Consider the following 6,387-nt stretch of genomic DNA (forward strand, 5'->3'; position numbering starts at 1 on the left):
ATGTATCCAATAAATTATTTGTTGTTAAGTATTCCCAAATTTGATCATTTACAATTCAAAAACTTTTGAAAGCACGGGAAGAACACTGATAGGACGATAGTCTGCGATATTGTCAGCGTTGTTCTTTTTTGGAAGTGGGCGGACCTTAGCGAGTTTTCATACTGTGGGAAAAGTACCTGTGGCAAGAGAGTAATTAAATATGTCAGTGATAGGATTAAGTACATGCGGTAGGATTTTCCTGCGGTACTCTGTCGCGATACCTTACGTTCGCTGGATGAAAATAGGACCGTTATATTAAAAATGTTCTTGTCTGCAGCACCTACGCCAGTGATGGCTCTTGAGGGAAGTGAAAAATGGTAAAAATGTTATTGTTACAAACTAAGAGAAGAAAATATATAATATATTAACTCTTCGATACTGATTAACCCAGTTACAGTAGAAGTAATTTTATATTTAAAATGACTGAGTGCATATGAAAGAGGATTGTGTAGGATATTAAATTCGATGTGTCGCGACACACTAGTGTGTCGCGCAATTTTAGAGTTTAAAAATAATTAAGAACTTAATAATAATTAGTTACAATCGAGACAGGCTGTACCAGCCAACACCTCCAGCGGTAGCAATAATGCTCGGTGCTATATACGGTCTTACAAAAACTAATTAGTTTCATTATTATAATAGATATTATTATTATTATTATTTACAATAAAAATATCAAACAAGTGTGTCGCGATGTTCTGGACTTTTAGTAAGTATGCTGTCAGTCAAAAAAGGTTGAGAACCACTGAACTAGGAAACCAGTATTTCATATTTAGAAGTGTGAAACCATTACAAGGGCTATAATAGGATGAAAATGAATGAGTGCATTTAAGACGACTGTTTAACTTACTAATTTTCACCGGCGGAGTATTTTTGCACTATTTAGGAAAAGTATATTATATGTTTACAAGTATAGAGTTACAAGTGTGAAACTACAAGTGCTGTAACCTATGTGATTTTGTGTGATATCTAGTGTTTTTCGTACTATCCGCTTTTATGTGAACCCCCGCTCGGGCCAGGGGCGGATCCAGGGGGGGATCGCCCCCCCCAGAAGAGGAAACTTTCTTATTATATATATATAAATAAAATCCATCCCAAAGTTTGGAGTCCTTAAAAGTAGCAGTATGACAACCCACCGCCCCCCCCCCAGAAGTCGGTCCTGGATCCGCCCCTGGCTCGGGCACCCCTGCTGTTCTCCTGCCCTGTCTCGGGTACACGGCATTCTCGCTTTTAGTGGCACCTAGCGTAAGCTAGTCTGTAGTTTTGCACCGTCGTTTTATGGCATACGTCAGAATGGGTATTTATACCAGAAGGGGAAATCCTCGTAAAGTGCGTCTGCTCCCATAAATGCAACTCCTACCCTAAAAACACAACTTTTAAGACACTGCGAGTGAATTTCTTATGACATAATTACATATACTAGGGTATCAGGTGCGTACTACAATAAAACTGATTTCCAGGGCATATCAGTTTGCATGAATATTATCAATCAGCACGCAATAATTTGGGAATGCTCCGGAATAATAACAGTTCAGAACGTCTTGGAGAATCATTTAAGGCAAGAAAAAAGTCTTTTTTAAATTTAACGAACTATTCTTAATTTACCGGTATAACAACTCTCGTATACTAGTAGAATTAGTACTTAACATTTTTAATTAGATGTAGTTGTAAATTTTTAATTGGTACCGATTGATTTAAAATTGGTTGACTTACACATTTGGAAAATTGAACTTAGTAATGTAACAAACATGATATATTAGCACTGTAATTACGGTTCAAATTTTCGTGCGAATTTACGAAACTTATGGACAGCATGGTAATGTTAAGCATAGAGAAATATGTCGCAAGATTCATAATCATTAACTACACATTTCATAATAAAGTTGTCTGCTTATGTTGGAATTCAACGTCCCTTTCAGCACCGAGGCTATGAGACCTGCACCTACAGTTTAAGGTGGAATCCAAACAACTACAATGCATTCAATCCTTAACGCTCTCCCCCACCAAGAATCGAATCCGGGACCCTGTATACCAAAGGCGCGCTTGCTAACCGCTATGCTAGCAGGGAGAGCTTTCATAATAAAGTATTCGACAGAGGCAACAGATTCTGATCTGCTACAATTATTTCCCTTTAATTTACAGATAAGACTTCGTAGGGGCATACTTATTTTCAAAGCTCATTAGGAATTTCAATTAAAAGATTTGAAAATGTTAAAAGAAATATACTATTCCAGATAAGAGTGATACCTGTCGAATTTTATTTGAATAAACTTTACATGCCGGTACAAGCTCTAGCTGGGCATCAATAAGTACGACCACTTAACAAGAGTACGGTAAGGTAAGGTAGTGTTAGCTTAAGCTTAGAGAAGTTTGGACCCATTTTGTTAAAATTAATCAGCGTATGGATAGTAACTGAAGTGGGCATTGTAGTTTCATTAATTATTGTGGAGACATCATATCTATAAGTAGAAAGGAGAAATACAGCATAAATAATGTATCATCATGACCCTCCATAAGCAAAACTGCTGCGCAGCATGTATGCCCGAACGAGAAGGTTCTAGAGCCAGGTCCCCCATATAGGTTAGTTGGTGATTTTCTATACCAAAGTGTAATATTTAATTCACATAGTATTTTCGAGCGAGCGTTAGCCAGTGAAGGCAAGTTAGAGCCTCGCCGGGCACGCTGTTTTCTGTCTTTACGACAGCTCAATGCGAAGCGGGACCGTGCTCTAGAACCTTGCCGAAGGAGGATCTGTGTTCTAGAACGTTGCCTACTCGAACAATCTATGGAGTATGTTTAGTACAAGGGGTCCAGAAACACGTAAAAAACACAAAATTTACAGAAATGAATGATGCAAGTACTTAGACGTAACATAACGTAACCAAAGCTTACCTTTACCTCACATAAACTAACCTAAACTAATATTAGCAGAAATAAGCGAAATTCTATAATTTTTTGGAAAATTATGCGGAACCCCTACACTAATATAACATAAGGGTTAAGTTCCAAAGTTGGGCGTCCGTTTGGAGCAAAATTTTTAAAATTTACAGGAAGAATATGGATAATTTCATCGTTTGTGTGTTTGATAATATATAAGAGTCTCGAAAAATCTGTTTATTTGTTATATATAAGCGGTTATGAACATGGGACTATACGGCGAGCGGAGGGAACTACTTGGCGCAAGGTAACTAAACAGTTGCATTGTGGGAAAGAAACGAGCATTTATGTTATCAACACGGCGAATGTACAAGGGCAATGAATATAACAGTTTTAACATTTGTGGATCAATACGTTGATAACGAGCAAAATCTTTTAAAAGTTTGTGAAGAGCACAGATTAATGAAGCTAATAACAAATTGCAGAAAATATGGAAAGGAGATAACAGCGAAAATCCTGGTGAAAGCGGACGCCCAACTTCGGAATAAATGCCGACTAAACTAACCTGACCTATCCTAAACTAACCGAATGTAAACAGAAAATACCAAAATTGTAACATTTTTTAGAGAAAAGAGCTGGACCCCTTCTGCTAAACATAGGCCCAATCGATTTTAAAGGATAAACTTTCTCCTAAGTCTCAGTAATCTCGAATAGCACCCGCCCCTGCGCCCTAAGTTTTCGTGCTACTCGCCTAGCTTTATTCTTTCAGGTTCACACACATACCCAAGAGTTACGAAATAAGACACCCAGCCAACGTAAGTATACATTCTCAAAATGGACAATTGTTAATAGAATACAAGGTAACTCTTTACTTTGGGCAAGGCAGTGATATCCCGTCACTGTTAGTATTATTCACAGGTGTCATTGGTTCGTTTCTGCTGCTAGGGACTATTCATAGACTATGTACGACCTTAAGAAGGCAGTAATAAGGGGACTTTAATTTACTACAATATTGCCCTTGTACTTAATGCAATCAGTTCCTGTCACTGCCTTGCCTAAACTAAAGATTTGCCGAATACAAATTTTCGAGGCACATGAGACCATTCTAAACGAACACAGTACGTATTTATACTTTTTATTATAGTGGCACTCACCACCGAAGTTAATCCGAACCATTGTGGTGCTCCTTAGAATGTATAAACTAAATATTATATGTATATACATATACCGTACTTTTCAATCTAATATTATGACAATAATATTTTTAATATTTGGATACAAATAGATGCTGTTAGTAATTAAATGTTACAGAAGAAGGGAATTACTATGATTATCATTAAGAAGTTTTCATTTTGATGTTATTGGTATACGAACATAATTTTAGGTAACTCGACACTTAACTCTGATACAATTTAAAAGTGATATAATAAAATATAAGAAATATTTAACTTACAGACATCCAATTCAAAAGTTTTAGATGCGCAATATTATCTTTCGCTTGTTAGAAATTATTTTACTAATCTGACGTAAGAGTGCACAACAATCAATAGTACAAGGAACATTTTTTGTGTTCATTTAACACTGGAACTGGAAATAACCTAGTGGTGCTAACTAAAGCATATTCTACCTAAATTAGAAGGTAAAAGTCTGTCTTTGGGTGACATTATGGAAATATTTTGTAGGAAAAATTTATTTATCTTTTTCTCCACCAAATTTCTTTCAATAAGTACTTGAGATTGTAGGTAGGGTTGCAAAATTTTGTAAACGAAAAACCGGGACACCAATCTCAGACTATATATAAAGTCAGGGTTTCCTACTCACGTCATTTGGTCAGAGTCAATTAACTACCAGTCTTTTCCAGGTTCTTACTCATAATTTTCAAGTTTATTCTATATACAGTTAACAGAAATGTAGTCCTACAAGGGATGTATAAAGAATGTGAAAAGGTAACATAAAGGAAACTGCCTGGAGTCCCTAATTCCGAATTCTGATTTGTTATGTTTAACAGATCCTAAATATTGCGCCAATTGCAAAACACCCTCCCATTTGTGACTGAAGGGATATTTTTTCTTTGTTGCGTCATCATCTGAATGAGAAACACTACTCTGAAAGAAATACAAATTTAGCATTTAGCAAGAAAGAAAAAAAAACACATTTGAAATGTAAAATAACTATAACACAACCAGCGAACGAGTGCGGGCGGCCGGTTTTGGAACTAAAATGCAAGCAGCAGTGTTTCTAACCGGACTACTTGTAATCAATCTATCACAGTTCTTTCTGTCTTGTTCGTAATAAACCACTTCACGCATATGTTCAAGTCAGGGGCGGAGCGATTGACCCCTTAGAATAGGATATTTCTTTTTTTATTTTAAAAATAAAACCTAAGAATTTTCACCTTTGTATTATAAATGTAAAATAAAACCTAAAATACGTAGGCCTTACGTTTTTTTTTTTTTACGTTGCAGAAGTCGAATAAAACAATAAATAGCAAGAAATTACTTACTTTGGCGTTCTTGCTAAAAAAAAAAAAAAAAAAAATGTTTAATACTGTTCTTTCACTTCGACCTACAGCTCGAGCTGCTCTTGCAGTAGCCTGAGTCAAAGGAATTAACAGACCACTCTTTTTCTCTTCTTGACAAAATTTTAATAGGCTACTTTATAAATAATACTTTTACTCTGAGACCGAACAACACTTCTCGGTGATTTGTTAGATGTCGATGACATGATGCTAAGAAGTTCAATCAAGTAACCAAACTTTTGTACAGGAAACGCAAACCACACACCAATCACTGCTCAGTAGTTACTTTGTACTACTCACGCAATAATAACTTTCGACGTTCATTTAGTATAGTTTCTAACACTACGAACTTCTTAGCAGTCGAGTGTAAGAAAATTCTGATTCTCCCACTAACAAAACCGCGAAGTTCACCATTGTGAATCAAAGTTAAACATTTGGCAACTGCGCTTCCATTGTTTAAACCAAGTTCTATTGTGTAGTTTTGAAATAAAGCATCTACGAAATTACGACCTTGTCGGATCATGTGATCTCCGATCCATTGTTGAAACGGTGCCTTGAGTAAGAAAATTCTTTTGCATTGACATCATATTCGGATGTACTTCAAAAGTTTGGTGAGAGAGAGAACTGATAATCTTTCACCACCACACTTCTAACCGTCTCCCCAGGGATCCTGGGTCCACCCCCTGATTTAGATGGTACATAAAGATAATTTTGTCTAATCTTTGTCATTATTTAGCATGGTTTAGTAATTTAAAAAAAAAAAAAAGATATTTCTGCCACATTTTGAAAACTTTCAAATAAAGTTTTCAAAATGTGGCAGAAATATCGTTTTTCTTTTAAAAAAAATACTAAACCATGCTAAATAATGACAGAGATTAGACAAAGTTATCTTTATGTACCATCTCAATCAGGGGTGGACCCAGGACCCCTGGGGAGACGGTTAGAAGTGTTGA

General features: G+C 36.1%; 1 protein-coding gene across 9 annotated transcripts in view; it reads right to left on the reverse strand.

Moving 5' to 3' along the window:
• The window catches only part of rdgB (retinal degeneration B), a 461,056-nt gene extending 456,251 nt beyond the window's left edge, over positions 1-4,805 (reverse strand). For 4 of the 9 annotated variants that reach the window (XR_014133053.1, XM_081771519.1, XM_081771510.1 and 1 more), the window contains exon 1: positions 4,370-4,804. The gene's annotated coding sequence lies outside the window, so the exon portion shown is untranslated. Of the gene's footprint in view, positions 1-4,369 lie in introns of all 9 variants that reach the window. The other 5 variants (XM_081771517.1, XM_081771520.1, XM_081771516.1 and 2 more) reach the window with 4 other exon arrangements.
• Between the last annotated feature and the right edge of the window lie 1,582 nt (positions 4,806-6,387).

Source organism: Thermobia domestica, chromosome 9 (genome assembly GCF_964235325.1).
Source record: "Thermobia domestica chromosome 9, izTheDome1.hap1.1, whole genome shotgun sequence".
In the NCBI taxonomy this organism is placed as follows: domain Eukaryota; kingdom Metazoa; phylum Arthropoda; class Insecta; order Zygentoma; family Lepismatidae; genus Thermobia; species Thermobia domestica.